Consider the following 19419-nt stretch of genomic DNA (forward strand, 5'->3'; position numbering starts at 1 on the left):
AGACATACTAATGTAATATCATGTCTTAAAATGAAAAATATTCTTAACAAAGATAATTAAAACATAATTTGTTTGGATGGAAGAACTATCTTTTTAGTTCACAGTGATGGCTAAGGGGGCAGGGGCAGAACTAGTGTTAGCCTAACAAATGAGAAAATGGTGCCCTGTCTGGGCAGATCCTGCCTTGTGGGCACAAGGCTTGGTGAATGGATGATGCTTTTGTGCAAAATAGGAAACGGCCTCCCTTTCTCTGGTGCAGACAGCCCGTCACCAGGTTGTGTGGCTCAGGGAGCTCAGTGCAAGCTGGCTTTCAGACCCTTGTGCTCCCTTGTGCATTACACAGCCTGCCCTGACTACACAGCAGCCCAGGTGTGTGTGGGCAAGGGGAGTGGAAGAGGCAGCAAAGATGATGATGAAGAAAGGGCATAGAATGAGTGTGGGAGAAGAGAACAGGTACAGGGCAAAATGGAAACTGGCAAACAATCAAAGAAATTATTTCAGAACGGGAGTTGGGGAGAATGGCTGCAGCCTGCCTCTGCTTAAGGCTAGTAAAGCAGTTTGGTCCTCGAAGTGACCCTGATGCCCATGGCCCCATTCATCTCTAGGGCCTGTGGTCAAAACTCAAAGGAAAGGGCTCTGCAAAATCCAGCAAAGTCACACTGCTCTTACATCCACCCTGCCACCAGGGGAATCTTTCCTTAACTCCCTGCACTGGTCTTAACTTCTCTAACTGCAGATTTAAACACAGAGCTTATTCTTAGGTTCCCAAGACTTCTGGGGGCAAAGGAATTAGAGACACTGGAGGGTTGGTGTGAATTGCACTGGAGCTTTGGCATTCTCCCCCTTGCGGATTCCCTTCCACTGAGTTTTCTTCAGCCCAGAGGTGGTGAGAGCTGGCCCTTGGTCTTTGAAGAACAGCTTGGTCTCTACTCCCATATTATCCTGTTTCTCTGTGGATTGCAGATGTGCAGAGAAAGGCCAAAATTATGTATTGGATGCAATCCTAATAATAGGAACACAAAATATAGAAGCAGATGTGGATTGGATGTGGAAAAAGGAAAATCTACTTGTAAAAGCCTATTTATAGTTAGACACACATCTTGATTACTTTCTTTCTTTTCATACTAGAAAATATTTGTCACTAACTTTATTGAAGGCCAGGCACAGATTTTGAAACCACATATAACAACTTCCTAAAGCTGCAGAAGGGTGAAAGAAATCACATTAGGGATTTTATTCTTTGTGTGTGTGTGTGTGTGTGTGTGTGTGTGTGTGTGTGTGTGTGTTTGGAAATTATTTACTCTAATTTCACAATAAATAGATGTTGTTTACTAAAATTTCAGGAGATCAATTTGCCAGTTTGTATCATATAATACCCATTTTCCTCTCAGCCTCATTTTGGCAAATGTAAATGTAGTAAGATGTGAGATCAATTTATTCTAGTGTATTTCTTAGAAAAAAAATTACTTCATAGTCTGCAAAACAATGAGGCAGTATAAATTGGTCTTATGTGGGAATATGGGTGAACATTACTTTTTAAAAAAGAAAAGAAAGGGGATTGAAGAATGTATGTATGCACTTTAAAAGTTCTGGTTTAGAACTCACAGTAGGTTCAGAGCAATATCTGATGGTGTAGATATTAATTTGAATGGACTGGTTTCACGTAAAGTGCTCCATGGTCAGAATACTTACTTCAGCAAAGTGATTTCTTATTGCTTTCAAACATAGAGACTTGTGATTTAGACTCAGGGAAGAGCACATTCTCTGCTCTGGCATTCATATACTTAATCTGTCCCAAATCTCATATTCCACCAGGTAGTAACTATGACTTTATGTACTTTTGAATAGTTTTTGTTAAGTTGGAATCTCCTAACTTGGAGAGTCCACCATTTTCTTGCTGTCTGGTGGCTTTCTTTTTTTCAAAAAGATTTTTTAAATTTATTTTATATTTTAGAGAGCGAGTGGGAGAGAGAGAGAAAGAAACATTGATATGAGAGTGAGACATCGATTGGCTGCCTCCCTACCTGGAATCGAGCCTGTAACCTAGGCATGTGCCCTCACCAGGGATCTAACCAACAGCCTTTTGATGTATGGGACTATGCCCAACCAACTGAGCTGGTAAAATTATTGCTCTTGAGAAAAGGGTCATCTGTTCAAAGTTCAGCAGGGACAGAAATCCTACAACATAATATAATATGCTTTATATTATATCTTTCTCTCCTTTTAGAAACTGAGCTCATAGACAAGTGCACCCTCTATTTTTTGTCAAAAATTTGTTTTCATTACTAATCCACAAAAGCAACTCAGAATTTAAGTAATATATTTTATGTGTAATAGTTTAATTTCTATGTGTATAAATGGAATGAGAAGGTTTTGCTACATGTGTGCAGGGCTTGTTGTATTAGTGTATTTTAAGAAGGCAGCCTTTCCTTCATTGGTCTTGGGAGACTCATGAAAATGTCAGTATATAAAATATAGTTGAATGGAAAGGTAAAGACCTGGCCGCACATTCACCCTTCTGTCTGCTTTTGCTGCCTTCTTTGGGTCACCCGGCACTCTGTGCATAACCCTGTCATAGTAGCAGCCACACTGCTGACTTGCCAGTTGGTCTCTTCCTTGGTGCTCTGCCTATTTTGAAGATGTTGGTATGTGCACATATCTGTGTATCTTTGGTGTATGCAAGGTGCTTGTAGTGGAGAGTGAATAAACACATACATATGTAATCATGTTTGCTAAAAATGACCAAAAGAATAGAGGTCTGACCCTGGCAGATGGGGAAAGGATAAGGCCCATATAAGAATCTGGAATAGCAGCTGTGTGAACTTGGGGACTTTGGAGATCCAGGTTGGGTATCAGACCACTGTTAGGAGAAAAATTTTGAAGCAAGATAGAGAGGCTTGCTTCTCCAGAAATCTGGGTTTCCGAGAAGCTCAAACTGAGCACAGTGTGAAAGGGGGTAAAACTGCAAGAAGTGACAGTGACCTGAAGGCTATAAGGGCTAGAAGACGAACCAATAAAGAAAGAGACTCTAGATGAGGCATATGATACCCTGGCCTCTCCTGGCACTCCCTGAGTGATGTGAGATAAGAACTGAACAAACTTTCAAGTGAGGTCCTGAGCTTGTGTGAAATGTGGAGCTGGGCTGTCCTTTCTCAGGAGAGTTCTGCCTGCTTCAGTTGTTCTCCATTCTCTCTCTCTCTCTCTCTCTTTTTTTTTTTATCCTCACCCGAGGACATTTTTTCATTTTCTGTTCAGATAGAGTGGGAGGGAGAGAGAGGAAGAGAGAGAGAGAGAAACATCGACATGAAAGGGACACATCGAGTGGCTGCCACCCGCACAACCCAACCAGGACCGGGGACAAACTGCAACTGAGGTACGTGCCCTTAGCGGGAACCAAACCCGGGTCTCTCCGGACCGCAGGCCAACGCTCTAACCGCTGAGCAAAACCAGCCAGGGCTCTCTTTTTTTTTTTTCTTTTGGTTTTGAGGAGGCAGAAGCTACCAAAGAGGGCCACTGGTGGATACCCATCCAGAGAAGACTTCTGAATTGGGGCAGCCCCCAAAACCACTTGGCAACAGCTGCCCACCCATGGTCCCCCACTTCCCCAAGGTGGGGAAGGGGATCCTTCATCAGTCCCCATTCAGGTGTTTAGGATCCATATGTCATGTGCAAACTGAGGCACAGAGGTTATGCACTGTGAAGCCTGCCTTTGAACTCGGTCTGGTTTCAGGATCTATGCTTATAATACTAGTCTACACTCCCTTAGCCCATATAGGAACCGACTGCCCTAGGCTGGGTTGCCAAGGGATGGCTCAGCATACAGGTTAAAAAAGCTGCCTCTGTCTTCAAAAGTTGGGTTAGTGAGCTGAATTAACTCCCAACTCCAGTCTGTCCAAATAAACTCTCCCATCTTTGCTGAAAAATAATATGACTATTTGTTTTTGTCCCCCAGCACTTGATAATTTCCTGCATTCACTGAATCAAATATTAATGGATATTTATGAGTGTTTACTCTGGTCCTTCTCTCTCCTCTTTGAATAGAATCCTTTGTATATCATCAGTATATATCAGTTGGTGATGATCTTGGCCTGTGTGATGGCTACAAAGCAGGTGGAGATTCCAAGGTTGTTTGCTGTGTTTGGTTAGGATTCTTTTGATGCCAGTAGAAACTCACTAGAGCTAGGTCAGCTGGGGTTGGCAGAGGACAAGGGGTGGTAAAGTAATCACTGATGTCTTGGGAGAATTCAGATGCAGCTGGGCTTCTCTTTAGTTCTTGCTGATTCTCTTTGGGAACCTGCTTAGGTCTCCTTTCTCCCTCTATCTCTCTGCTAGGTAGTTCTCCACTCTTGTGCCATCAGCCTAGATGTGGCCCATGTAGGTTTCTGAAACACCGGTTCACTGCCAATTTTCATCTTCTCTCAATGGTAAGGGGTGGCATGTCTGCATCTCACTTAGGTGATTTTTAGATACAGACTGCTGGGCCTGCTGTGGTCACCTGTGTGCAAAGCCTGGCCCTGCCATTCCTGTAGTCCAAGCCAAGCCACAAAGGCAGTGGTGTGGTAGAAGCCGTACTTATTCATGGAGCATCCTGTTTATGGCAGATCTGAATCTTGCAGGTTTATGAAAGAATGGAAGATAAATGTTTCATTTCCTTATAGCATTTCTAATACAGAAGCCATCTCCCTAGCAGAAGAGAGCTGTCTGCCCGTTTTCTTTTTTGTTGTTGTTGTTGGCTCATGCAATGCCTGCTTTTAAACCAGGGGGAAGACAATGAAGGGAGAGACATTTCTGCATACTTTCAGGCACAAAGGAGTATCTTGTTTCTAGATGGTGGGCTTAGGTTTCTATTGTTTTTGTTTGTTTGTTTGTTTTTTTTAATTTAGTTTTATTAGTTTTATGATTACAAGGAATCAAATGCAGGAAGTAGTTCGAGTCCTTGGAATTTGCTTTTGCTTCTGTTTTAGTGCTAGTGGGATTCCACCCCCTCACATCTCTTTTTCTGCATCTTTCTATGTATTTAGTGAGATACTGAAGGAGGTTGCATTAGGAGCTGTGGCTGGATAACCTTTTAATCTTGATTGAACATTTTGACAGATTTGAAACTCTGATTTAACATTTGTTCCTATGTGTATGGCATCAGATAGTCTAATGAACCTGCTTTTATTCATCCCTCTGATTCATCACCATCAACTTGGAAACTAATAGTAGAGTTAGTGTCTGGACCATGACAAGCCTGTCTAGAGAAGGAAACAGATGAGGCAATCTGGGGCCCTGAATTTCTAGCAGCATCAGACATCTCTTCATAAGGTCATGAAACCCAGAAGGATGAGAGAGATGCTGTCCTTGGCTGATTTGCCTGACACATGTATAAATGCACTCTAGAATAAGAGGCACAAACTCCTAGTATAAAATAAGTAAGTCACCGGGATGTAATGTACAGCATATGGAATCCAGTCAATAGTATCATAATAACTTTGCACGGTAACAGACGGTTACTAGATTAATTTCAGTGATCACTTTGTAAGTTACACAAGGTGGGGCAAAAATAGGGTTACAGTGCATATGGAAAGAGACATGCAGGTAATGAGTATTGCAGTAGCTTTATTAAATTTGTGTTTCATGTACGTACAACTGTAAACCTACTTTTGCCCCACCCTGTATAAATATTGAATAACTGTGTCATACACTTGAAACTCATATGATATTATATGTCAGCTATACTTTAACAAAAGAATGAAAAAAGAAATAAATTTACATTAGCACTCAAGTGTGAAGCTAAGGATAGAGGATTGGATAATGGAGCATCAAAGAAAAAGAGTACGTATACTTGTTTGTTTGTTTGTTTATTTACTTTTATTTTTTAAATCCTCACCTGAGGATATTTTCCCATTTATCTTTAGATAGAGTGGGAGGGAGAGAGAGAGAGACACATCAATGTGAGAGAGACACGTCAATTGGTTTCCTCCCTCATGACCCTGACCAAGGTTGGGTCAGGTACGTGCCCTTGACCGGAATCCAAGGGCCGATGCTCTAATCATTGAACAAAACTGGCCAGGATGAAGATACTTGTATATTATTTTAAACTTTGGTTAACCTCTCCATTTTGCAGTGAAATTTCCCAGTGTTTAATTTTCTGTTAGTTCCACATACAGTAGTCTGAAGACTCTGCCTTGTAGCCCATACCAATAGGACTATTTCCCACCTTTTCCCTCACTTGCTTTCTGCTGTGAAAGTGACACGGGTTGAGAGTAGATTTTATAGTTTCCAAGTGGCAGTATCTACTGAGAGTTCATGTATCACTTTAACTAACTTGTATTCATTGTGATTGTTTTTAGTTAACTCTTTTGTGAGGTTGATAGAATTAAATTTTTAGAGTTTATAAATTTGACCACTTTTAGCTATGCTAGTGTGTTTCAGAATGAGCCTATCTGATGTCTTAAAACACATACAGACATAGTATTGTTTTAGCCACAACTCTTTGTACAGAGATAAGCTGTGTTTGATGAATACCAGGAGGAGATGTATTCTTAGGTTTTAATTACGATTCTTGTATCAACTTTTACAGCAGTTCCAATAGTAAGTTGCTTTTGAGGAATGAATGCAATTTCAGTATATCGGAGCCCTAGCCAGCTTTGAGTATTGTGTGTGATGCATGCTTATGCTTGCCTTTTTGTTTCCATTCTGTTTCTGATAAAGGCAGTGCAAAAGCTTTTATGGTTCTGATTGTACTCTCTGTTATTTTTGCTTACTCATGGTGCCTTGCTTTTGTGTGTATTTTTGTTTAGTTCTTACTATGAGTTCATATTTCTTAGCATTTTATCTGTGGAAGTTCTCTGAGGCCACAGTTAAGGGTGGGTTCCCCCAAGGGGAATTACCTATACTTCTCCCAGGTGACCGGAGGCTCCTGACCTCATCCACCCCTACCCCTCTGGACAGCTGGAAACTCAACTCTCCTCTTGAGGTTTTTTGGACCTCAGGTTATTTTAAGCTAACATTTGTATAAGGGCTGGCTAGTGATTATAAATTCTTGTAGGTGCAGGGGTCTCCCCACTTTACTTAGCATCAAGATTGAGACAGGTAATTATGTTTATAGTCCTAAAGTCTGAATTTAATTCTAATTCTCCCAAACACTCCACTTTGGGCAGGCCATGGGTTTTTTGTTTGTTTGTTTTGTTTTGTTTTTGTCCCTGCCTCTTGCACCACTGTGAGACTGAAAACACAAGCTGAAGGCTACCTGGTCCAGCACATGCTGCTATGGCAAAACCACTTTTAGTCCCCTGCTTACTTTTTAGGATTCCTGCCTTCACTTAATCTTTGGCTTCTAATATTCATTACTAACCAGACAGGTCATATCTATCTACTTGTAAACTTTAACCATTTTAATTTTCTTGTTTATTGAATTTATTGAGGTGACATTGGTTAATAAAATTACATAGTTTTCAGCTGTTACAGTTCCATACATTGTGTGTTCATCACCCCAGGTCAAGTCTCCTTCCATCACCATTTATCCTCCCTTTACCCTCTTCTACCTCCTCCGACCCCTCCTTCCCTCTTCCCTCTGGTAATCACCCTACTGTTGTCTGTGTCTATGAGTTTTTTGTTTCTTGTTTTTTGGTTTGTTTTTTATTTTTTCCTTAATTCCTTCACCATTTTCACCCAGCCCTGCAAACCCCCTCCCCTCTGACAGCTGTCAGCCTTTTCTCTATCCATGAGTCTGTTTCTGTTTGGTTTGTTAGTTTATTTTATTCATTAGATTCCACATATGAGTGAAATTGTATGGTACTTGTCTTTCTCTGACTGACTTATTTCACTTAAGATTAGTCAGAGTACCTACTTGGACAACCTCCCACCCCCAAAGTAGAAGGCCTCTGTTAATTCTTAAGATAGCCCTGACCCTTTCTGTATTGAGCCCACTGGAGGGCTGACAGTTCTTTTACAGAAGTCATGTCTGAGGTGCATCCAGATCCCACTATAATATTCGGTGCTCACTACTTGGTCAGAATTCCATTCCAGATCTCTTTTTTCTACATGAAACTAAATTCTAGTTCCCTTTAATTTCTTCCAGTTGTTGAATACTCTGGTCCTTGAGCAGCACAAGATAAATCTCTCTTCCATATGGTAGCCCTTTAGGTAGTTCCTTCTTCATTCTTTTCCTACCACACTAAGCTTTTTGGATTAAAGGCCCTCAGTGCCTATCACTTCTCAGGAAATATGACTTAAGATCTCCATCCTCAAACATATCAGGATCACTGATGAATCCCCTCTATTTGGTATCTAGTTGTCAGCTCTTCAGGCATTGCATATTCAGAACTGCATCAAATATTCCAAATGTGGCCGGACCGTGTCACAGTATATGGACTGCCCAGAGACTTCTCTCAGTGTCCTCTGTGGCTATTTGTCAGTAGCTCTTATGGTTCATTACAATTCACTGAGCTAATAACTCTTCCCTCCCAACTCCCTATTCCCCCTACCCTCCAACCCTGATCTTTTAATGTGAACTGTCTTAAGTCAGCTCTTATTCATCCTGAAATTCTCAATAATAAGCATTTTTAAAAGGTAAAGGATGTGCTGTTATCTGATTCCTTTTGGAATGGGCATAGTAAGACCCTGATATGTCTGTTTATCTTTGGTTAAGAATAATTTACTTGAATAGAAAATAATCTAGAATCTCAAAAACACATTGTTGATTTAAAACCTAGCACTTTTACTTGATGTTATACAAATCAATTCTGTCTGCCAAAGTTGATAGTTATTCAGTTATAATTAAAAATAACTAAATCTATTGAACTAATGTGCCTCTTGCAGTTATAGTGGCTCTTAAGATATTTTACAGAAGAGTTTCATTTACTATCTTTAAGGGAAGAGATTAAAGTTCTAAAAAATCGCATTTTCTCCAACATTTGATGTCAATTGCTATTTTATATTACTGCATTAATTAGATTTCATGCTGATTTCAGTCTTCCAGTACATAATATATCAAAAAATCTATTAGTTATAATTTAGATTCTTGTCATCAATATTTTAGAAGGCTGTTCTAGCAAAGGTAGTGGCAGTTAGAGATTTTTAATTTTCTTAATCCATCTCTATAGTTATTTTGCTTTTTTCAAAGTAAAACCTAGGTTCCTCATTTTTCTGTTGTGATTTTGTGAATTTTCATTGTGGGACTCATTAGCTGTGTAGACTTACTCTAATTACATTTATGACAAGATTTGTTCTAAATTTTATGCAATGAATTTGGCATTTATTTAATCAGCTACTGAGATGATTTATGAAGCTAATTGTATAAGGACATAAAGCATGTGTCCAAAAACCAGCTGAATGGTACTTTCAGTGTATGTGAACACATTTGACAAAGATGTTAACCAGGAGGATTTGCGGGTTAAAGTTATTTTAAGATTCACATGAAAGGATTTGTTCAGTGAATGAGAAAAAAAATCCTTGCCTACAGGTAAAAGAGGTTAGGTTAATAGAGTAACAAGTGAGGAGAGTAGGTGAAAACTTCTTGAAGTGATTAAAGCAACTCAAGCAGTAAATTAAACATACCTTATTAATAGTGACAAATGTTTTCTCATTGGTTTTGTATTTTTTTAATTTATTTTTTGTTAATCCTCATCTGAGGGTATTTTTCCATTGATTTTTAGATAGAGTGGAAAGGAGGGAAGAGGAGAGAGAGAAACATCGATGTGAGACACATACATCAATTGGTTGTGTCCTGCCCAGTGCTGGGGATTAAACCTGCAACCAGGAAAGGTACATGCCCTTGACTGAGAATCGAGCCTGTGACCCTTTGGTCAGCAGGCCAATACTCTAACCCTCTAACCGTTGAGCCAAACCAGCCAGGGCTTTTCATTGATTTTGATTGGAAGCATGAATTAACTCTAAGCTGTATCACATTTTTTGGAGAGGACTTTTTATGTGAATATCTGTTAGTGACATGAGATATTTTAAAGTGTAAATTCATCTTAGTAAAGGGGCTAAAATAATTGGAAACATTAGTTATTAAACCACAAATGATATTTATTACCTGCCTTGGTCTGTATAGTTTCAAAACTGCAAAATATTTGTCTTTATTACTTTTAGATAATCTAGAAATATCAAGACTATCCTGTGTGTTCTCTTTGAATTTGAGAATAGGGAAATAATCCTCAAGAAGAGAATACTTTAGAATATCTGCTTTCTGATATTCTTGATGGGCTTTACAGGAGGATGCCTGACTTTTTCTAACTTGATTTCAGTTTAGATTGGTATCCTATCTGATAGATGAGAACTGACTTTATTAAAGAGTATGCTATAAATACTCTTTTTAGTTAAGCATGCTCTAGACCTTATGTTTAAACATGTCTTTGTTACTACTACTAATAATGTATAGAGGACTTGGCCTGTTTCTCTTTTTGATTTCCACAAGAGCTCTGAGAGTCAGAGTGAGCATTAGTTTGTCATATATCTTGTGTACACACACACACACACACACAGACACACAGACACACACACACACACGACAGTATTGTATCTCCATTTAACAAATCACATGTGATTTGGACTGTGGTATGTGTAAGTCCAGATGTCTCAGAGTGTCAGGTGAGTCAGTGTGACGTCATTTTTCAGGGAGGAAATAATGATTTTACAGTTTGATGGTTGCTGGAGAAGGGATGGGCATATATTGTTTATAGAGAGTCTAGCGGCCTCTTGGGAGAAAAGGGACTAAGTCCATCCCTTGCTCCCTGAAACTCACAGTCACAGAAATAGGTTGGGCTAATATAATGACCATGGCCCATCGTCAGGGTCCATAATCATTGTGGGGAGAAATAAAGCTGGCTCAAGGGTAGGTTCATGTTCTTTTTTAGGAGTGTGTGCTGAGAGCAGCAAAATGGTACATTATTGAGAAAGGGGACCAAGTGAACACACACATGCTGAATAGTGAGCTTGTCAATTGCCTTCCTTTACTTGGCTCCTGTAATACTGGGAGCTAAACCAATAATAGCCAAGAGACTTAAGAATTCTCCTCTGAAGAAATAGATGGAACCTAGGGAAAGGGGCCTTACAAATAACAAAGTTTGAGAATTCTGTCTCCTTCGATGAAACAAAGGATGGGACTCTTGATTATTCAGCATTAGCCCTGAATGAAAGAAAGAACTAAAAACTAAATATTTGGTAACCAAAGGTTAAAGCAGCTTTCAATGATAGGAGGATAAAGGTGAAAGAAATCTCCCAAAAGATAAAACAATGAGAAAGAAAAAACATTTGGGAGCCACGCCGGGTCAGGAATTCAACACCCAACTAATGTGAGTTTCAGAAAAAGTAATAAGGAGGAAGTTACAAAGATGTAATTCAGTAGAATGCATGTGCCTCCAAATTAAAAATGCCATCATGGATTTTACATTCTATTGCAATTGGGCAAAAGCGGGGGGAGGGGAAGAGTGGGGGGACATCTTTAATATTCTCAACAATAAAAATAAATTTTTAAAAAGGAAACATATCCCTGGCTGGTTTGGCTCAGCAGTTAGAGCTTCGGCCCATGGACCAAAGAGTCATGGGTTCAATTCCAGTCAAGCGCACTTACCTCAGTTGCAGTTTAGTCCCCAGCCCTTGTCGGGTTTTGGCAGGAGGCAACCAATTGATGTGTGTCTCTCACATCAATGTTTCTCTTTCTCCCTCCCACTCTGTCTGAAAATAAATGGAAAAGTATCCTTGGGTGAGGATTTAAAAAAAAAAGAAAGCATGTTCTGGAAATCTGGGGGGAAGAAAGCTAATGAAAGCAATAAAACCTTTTAATTACAAAAAGAAAGACTCACACCAAGGCACTTTACTGTGAAATTTCAGAACACCAGGGATAAAGGGAAGATAGTGAAATTGGCCAGAGAGGAGAAAATCGGGTTATATTTTAAAGATCAGGACTCGGGTAGCATGGAACCTCTCAATGCTAAAGTGATATGCTACTTATGAGGGGAAATGAGTTTCCACCTGTAGCTCTGTGCCCAGTCAAACCATCAAGTGTGAGGTAGAACTAAGCCAGTTTTAGTTATATAAGAACTAAAAACTTTACCTGCTGGGGATGTACTCCACAAAAATGAGGGAGTAAAGGATAAAAAAAAGAAGACATGTGATCCAAAAAACCAGAGCTCCAACACAAGAGGAAAGCAAAGGGAATTCCCAGGATGATGAGAGCACACACAACTACGTCATGGTCCCGGAGGTCAGCCTACCCAGGGAGGCCAAGGCCTCTAGAAGGAATGACTCTACATGAGGAATATGGGCATCAGGAGGAATTGCTGATAGATTCCCTGATGGGTTCCTGTAGAGAGGAGTTTTATAGTTACGTCAGAAGGTTTAGGGGTGAATTAGTGGTAGAAAAATAGAAAACTAAGTAACATAAAGTTATAGTTAATTTTAGTAGAGAAAGTTATTAAGAAAGGAAATACACTCATAGAATACTACAGACTCAGCTGTGAACATTATATACATAGTTATAAGCATGAAAACAGTGACTGTCAATTTAATAAAAATTATTTTATATGAGCATGATGTGAGAGGGGGGAGTCTGTGTGAGAAAGCTAAAGGCTTGCTTTAGGAAGTGAACACTAATAGGAAGTGAACACTAACATGTAACTGAAAAATCAAGAAAGAATACACTGGTAGGTTAGCCAACTTACTGAAGAAGTCTGTAATTTCTATCCAGTGTGAATCTTTTGATTGTTGACTTTAACCAGATTTTGCCTCTGAGGGTGGTGGGATGGCTTTCGCTGTGGTCCCTGAAGGAGCTCTCCAGGACTTTCTAGGGCAAGTGTGTTTAAACATATTCCTTCTAAGGAATACCTTTGGGTTACAAGGACTACCTCAGTGCATCCATTTAAGTAACAGGCTCTGAACTCTGCAGTACATTTTCCCCTATTTGAGAGGGAGCAGTGTGGGTCAAATACAGGCTCTTGAGCTGGACTACCTGATCCCAAATCCTGGTTCTTTGACCTTGGGCAAGTGAAGAACACCTCAGTTTCCCATTTATAAAATGGGATAATTCTACCTCCTTCTTAAGATGGTTTTGAAGAGTAAATCAGTTAATATATGTTAAATCTTTCAACAAGTACATAGCACATAGTAATCATACAGTTGTACATTATTTTAATATCTTTTGTTAACCTTTGAAATTTTTGCTGTTACTATTATGTTTTCTTTACTCAGTCTACAAAAAAAAAGGATCACTAATTCAGAAGTGATTCATTGAAGTAAAAAAGGAATGATGAAAATAGGAATAAAACACTACAGCTGAAAATAACATCATAAACGTAGTGAACAGAAACTCAGTGTAATTATAGAATGTGAATCTTAATGTCCAGGGACCAGTGGATCTACCAGTTTGGTGATTATACTCAAGTAACAGAAAAAGAAGAATTTTAAACAGAAAGTGCTATGATGACTCTCTGAAAATGGAATTACTTGCAGGTGATTTGTTCATAGCCTCCTGTGCTTTCTCTGTTAAGAGACTTTGTCAGATCATAGCATGAGACCCTCAACACTTTTGAGTGATTTTCAAGTGAACTACAGTGGACTTTCTAGTAAAGCAGTTGATTATTCCCAGATCAAGAACAAAATAATGTTTTCCAGGATGAAATTGGTTAATTTTTTTTCACTAGCGGCCCACAATAGAACAAAACTTCAGAGACATCCAAGTTGTATTCATCCTAGCAAAAGCAGATTTGCTGCGAAGTTTGCAACATCAACCTCAAAGCTGATGGCAAACATACTTGAAGGGAAAGAGGAACAAACTTATAGAAAAACCCCTTTATCAAATGCTATACTTGCTTGTCACATAATATGAGTGGTATGGTAGTATGGGAGCAGTCATGTGTATGTGAAGGAGTATTTTACTTTATAGTTTATTGAACTCACTGATGTGAGTCAGCCCTTAGCATATGTCTTATAACACATAGCAGGGAGAAGTGTTCAATGGTTTTTCATTGAAAAAAGTTCCTTCAGAAGGAGAGAGGTTTTATTTTATTTATTTTTCATTTTATTTTTCATTTTATTTTTGTTACAGATGTTTCTCCTTTTTTACCCCATTGACACCCTACTCCGCATTCCCCTCTCCCCATCCCTGGCTTTGTTGTCCATGTCCATTGGTTATGCGTACATGCATATAAGTTCTATGGTTTATCTCTTCCCACCCCCCACTACCCCCTCTTCTGAGGGTTGTCAGTCTGTACCCTACTTCCATGTTTCTGGGTCTACCCTATTTCTCAGACTGTTATGTTCATTATATTCCACAATAAGTGAGATTATGTGGTATTTGTCTTTTTCTGCTTGGCTTATTTCACTTAGGATAATACTCTCCAGGTCCCTCCATGTCATCTCAAAGGATAGGAGATCTTTCTTTCTTACAGATGCATAGTACTCCATTGTGTATATGTACCACAGCTTTTTTATCCATTCGTCTACTGATGGACACTTGGGCTGTTTCCAGATCTTAGCTATTGTAAATAGTGCTGCTATGAACATGGGGGTACATATATTCTTTCTGATTAGTGTTTCGGGCTTCTTAGGGTATATTCCTAGAAGTGGGATCACTGGATCAAATGGAAGTTTAATTTTTAATATTTTGAGGTAACACCATATTGTTTTCCATAGTGCCTGCACCAGTCTGCATTCCCACCAGCAGTGCACTAGAGTCCCCTTTTCTCCACACCCTCGCCAACACTTGTTGTTTGATGATTTGTTGATGGTGGCCATTCTGACAGGTGTGAGGTGATACCTCATTGTTGTTTTAATTTGCATAACTCTGATGATTAGTGATGTTGAGCATTTTATCATATGTCTCTTGGCCATTTGTATGTTCTGTTTGGAGAGGTGTCTGTTCAGCTCCTCTGCCCATTTTTTTTTTATCCTCACCCGAGGACATTTTTCCATTTTTTGCTCAGATAGAGCGGGAGAAAGAGAGAGAGAGAGAAACATTGATGTGAAGGGACACGTCGAGTGGTTGCCACCCGCATGACCAACCAGGGCCGGGGACAAACTGCAGCCGAGGTACGTGCCCTTAGTGGGAACCGAACCCCGGTCTCTCTGTACTGCAGGCCGATGCTCCAACCACTGACCCAAACCGGCCAGGGCTTATTTTTTAATTGGGTTCTTTGTCTTCCTTTCATTGAGCTGTATGAACACTCTATATATATTGGAAATTAACCCCTTATCTGATGTATCATTGGCAATGACGTTCTCCCATACACTAGGTTGCCTTTCCATTTTGATGATTGTTTCTTTTGCTGTGCAGAAGCTTTTGAGTTTGATGTAGACTCATGTGTTCATTTTCTCCTTTGTTTCTGTTGCCTTGGGTGATGTATCAGTGAAAATTCTGCTGCATATGTTCAAAATTTTGTTGCCTAAATTTTCTTCTAGAATTTTTATGGATTCACGGGTCACATTTAAGTCTTTTATCCATTTTGAGTTTATTCTTGTGCATGGTTTAAGTTGATGGTCTAGTTTTATTTTTTAGCATGTAGCTGTTCAATTTTCCTGACACTATTTATTAAAGAGGCTGTCTTTACTCCATTGTATGCTCTTTCCTCCTTTGTCAAATATTAATTGAGCATAGTGTCTTGGGTTCATTTCTAGGTTCTCTGTTCTGTTCCACTGGTCTATATGCCTGTTCTTGTGCCAGTACCAGGCTGTTTTGATTACAGTCGCTTTGTAGTATAACCTGATATCTGGTATTGTGATTCACCTACTTTGTCCTTCTTTTTCAAGATTGCTGTGGCTATTCGGGGTCTTTTTTGGTTCCATATGAACTTTTGAAGTATTTGTTCTAGTTCTATGAAATATGTCGTTGGTATTTTGATGGGGATTGCATTGAATCTATAGATTGCTTTGGGTAATATGGACATTTTAATGATGTTAATTCTTCCAATCCATGAACAAGGTATGTGCTTCCACTTTTTTATATCTTCCTCTATTTCTTTTTTCAATGACCTGAAGTTTTCTGCAAATAGGTCCTTTACTTCTTTGGGTAAGTTTATTCCTAGGTATCTTAATTTTTTTTGCAGTGATGGTAAATGGGATTGTTTTTAAGTTTCTCTTTCTGTGAGTTCATAATTGGTGTATAAGAATGCCATCGATCTCTTGATGTTAATTTTGTATCCTCCTACTTTGCCAAATTCATTTATTAAGTCTAGTAGATTTTTGATGGAGTCTTTAGGGTTTTCTATGTATAATATCATGTCATCTGCGAATAATGACAGTTTCACTTACTCTTTTATAATTTGGATCCCTTTTATTTATTTTTTCCTGTCTGATTGCTGTGGCTAAGACTTTAGTACTTTGTTAAATAAGAGTGGAGAAAGTAGGCATCTTTGTCTTGTTCCTGTTCTTAAGGGAAATGGTTTTAGTTTGTGCCCATTGAGTATGATGTTGGCTGTACGTCTTTCATATATGGCCTTTATTATGTCGAGATATGATTGCTCTAATTCCCACATTGCTGAGTGTTTTTATTAGAAATGGATCCTGGATTTTGTCAAATGCTTTTTCAGCATCTATTGATATGATCATGTGGTTTTTAGTCTTCATTTTGTTTATGTAGTGTATCACATTTATTGATTTGCGAATATTGTACCAGTCTTGCATCCCTGGGATGAATCCCACTTGGTCATGGTGAAGGATTTTTTGATGTATTGCTGGATCCGATTTGCTAGTATTTTGTTCAGGATTTTGGTGTCTATATTCATCAGGGATATTGGCCTGTAGTTTTCTTTATTTGTAGTGTCTTTTTCTGGTTTTTGGAATTAGAATTATGCTGGCCTCATAAAACGAGTTTGGAAATCTTTCTTCTTCTTGAATTTTTTCAAATAGTTTGAGGAGAATGAGTGTTAGTTCTTTTTTGAATGGTCAGTAAAACTCTCCCATGAAGCTGTCCTGTCAGGAAGAGTCTTGATTACATCTTCAGTTTCCTTAGTTATTATTGGTCTGTTCAAGTTTACTGTCTCTTCCCGGTCCAGTTTTGGGAGACTGTGTATTTCTAGAAATTTGTCCATTTTGCTTAGATTGTCGAATTTTTTGCCATATAATTGTTCAGAGTAGTTGCTAATGATCTTTTGTATTTCTGTGGTGTCAGTTGTTACTTCTCCTCTCTCATTTCTGATTTGTGTATTTGGGTTCTCTCTCTTTGTTTCTTGATGTGTCTAGCAAAGGGTCCATCAATCTTGTTAATCTTTTCAAAAAACCAGCTCTTTGTTTCATTGATCCTTTGAATTGTGGTTTTGGTCTCTATGTCATTTATTTCTGTTCTGATCTTTACTATTTCCTTCCTTCTACTTGCTTTGGGATTTGTTTGTTTGTTTGCTTTCTAGTTCGTTGAGTTGTGAGGTTAGATAGTCTATTAGAAATTTTTCTTGTTTCTTGAGGTAGGCCTGTAGTGCTATGAACTTCTCTCTCAGAACTGCTTTCACTGCATCCCATAGATTTTGTGTTGTTCTGTGTTCATTTTCATTGGTTTTCAGGAAATTTTTAATTTCTTCCTTGATCTCCTCAGTAAGCCATTAATTGTTTAATAACATGCTATTAGCCTCCATGTGTTCCAATGACTTTGCATGTTCTCCTTGCATTGATTTCTAGTTTCATGTCATTGTGATCTGAGAAGATGCTTGATATGATTTCAATCATTTTGAACTTGTAGAGACTTAGTTTGTGTCCTAACATATGTGGTCTATCTTTGAGAAGGTCCCATGTGCACTTGAGAAGAATGTGAATTCTCTAGTTTTGAGGTGTAATTCTCTGTAGATATCTATTAAATCCATTTGGTCTAGTGCTTCATTTAGAGCCTGTGATTTTCTGTTAATTTTTTGTCTAGAGGATCTATCCAGTGATGTCAGTGGGGTGTTGAAGTCCCCTGCTATGATTGTATTGTTGTCGATTTCTCCTTTGAAGTCCTCCAGAAGATTTTTTAATACTTTTTGGTGCTTCTATATTGGGTACATATATGTTTACCAAGGTTATATCTTCCTGTTGGATAGATCCTTTCAATATTATGTAGTGGCCTTCATTGTCTCTGGTTATGGCCTTTATTTTGAAATCTATTTCATCAGATATGAGTATTGCTACCCCAGCTTTTTTTCCCCTTCTGTTTGCTTGGAAGATTTTTTTCCATCCCTTCACTTTCAACCTACGTGAGTCTTTGGTTGTGAGGTGGGTCTCTTGTAAACAACATATATTTGAGTCATCCTTTGTTATCCATTCAGCTACTCTGTGTCTTTTTGTGGGAGCATTCAATCCATTTTCATTAAGGTGATTATTGATATGTACTTATTTATTGCCATTTTTGTTTAGTGTGGTTCTATTTTCCTCCCTATTTTTTTTACTAATTACATCAGTCCTTTTAACATTTCTTGCAGTGCTGATTTGGTGCTAGTATATTCCCTTAGCCTTTTTTTGTTTGGGAAGCTCTTTATTTGACTTCTATTTTAGATGACAGCCTTGCTGGGTAGAGTAGTCTTAGATTCAGATCCTTGTTTTTAATGACCTTGATTACCTCATGCCATTTCCTTCTGGCCTGTAGTGTTTCTTTTGAGAAGTCAGCTGAGAGCCTTATGGGGGTTCCTTTGTATGTAACCTGTTGGTTATCTCTTGCTGCTTTTAGGAATCTCTCTTTGTTTTTTATTTTTGACATTTTAATTACTAAGTGTCTTGGTGTGGGCCTGTTTGGGTTCTTCTTACTTGGGGCTCTCTGTGCTTCTTGAACTTGAAGGCCTTCTTTCTTCACAGAAAATTAGGGAAGTTTCTGTCACTATTTCTTCTAATATATTCTCTAACCCTTGCTCATTTCCTTCTCCTTTGGGGAATCCTATGAAGTGAATGTTATTACGTTTTCAATTGTCGCACAATTCTGTTAAGCTGTCTTCCTGTTTTTTAATCGTTTTTTCCTTTTGGTTCTGAATGGTTGATTTTTTTCTACCCTGTCTAATTCACTGATCTGGGCCTCAGCTTCCTCTACTCTGCTGTTTAGGTCTTCCAATGTGTTCTTTATTTCTGAACTGTCATTCCTGATTTCTTCTTGGTGATTTTTAAATTTCCAGTTGGTTGATTTTCAACATCTCTATATCCTTACTTATGCTGTTGAGCTTCCTCAGATCATGGCTCTGAATTCTATCTAGCTCTGTTTACTTACTTAACTGCTCCACATTTATCTCATCTTCGGCAGAGGTGTTTTGTTCTTTCATTTGGCTTTTGTTTCTGTGTTTCACCATTTTGGTTATCACAGTGGGCTTTGGAGCCTGCCAAATTTTCCCTGTGGGTGTTGGTGTTCTGCTCTTTGTGGCTCCCTCTCCTGGGTTTGGATGAGCAAGGGAGGACCCACATTAAACACCACTATCAAGTCTTACTCCCCTGGTTAGAATTTGCCTGGAGGCTAGCAGTAGAGGTTACTTGAAGAGCTTTTGGTTCTCA

At 38.8% G+C, this 19419-nt stretch overlaps 1 protein-coding gene across 1 annotated transcript in view; it reads left to right on the top strand.

Moving 5' to 3' along the window:
• PELI2 (pellino E3 ubiquitin protein ligase family member 2) overlaps positions 1 to 19419 on the top strand; it is a 199689-nt gene that overhangs the window by 129925 nt on the left and 50345 nt on the right. The window lies entirely within an intron of this gene.

This window comes from Molossus molossus, unplaced genomic scaffold (genome assembly GCF_014108415.1).
Source record: "Molossus molossus isolate mMolMol1 unplaced genomic scaffold, mMolMol1.p scaffold_m16_p_1, whole genome shotgun sequence".
Classification (NCBI taxonomy): domain Eukaryota; kingdom Metazoa; phylum Chordata; class Mammalia; order Chiroptera; family Molossidae; genus Molossus; species Molossus molossus.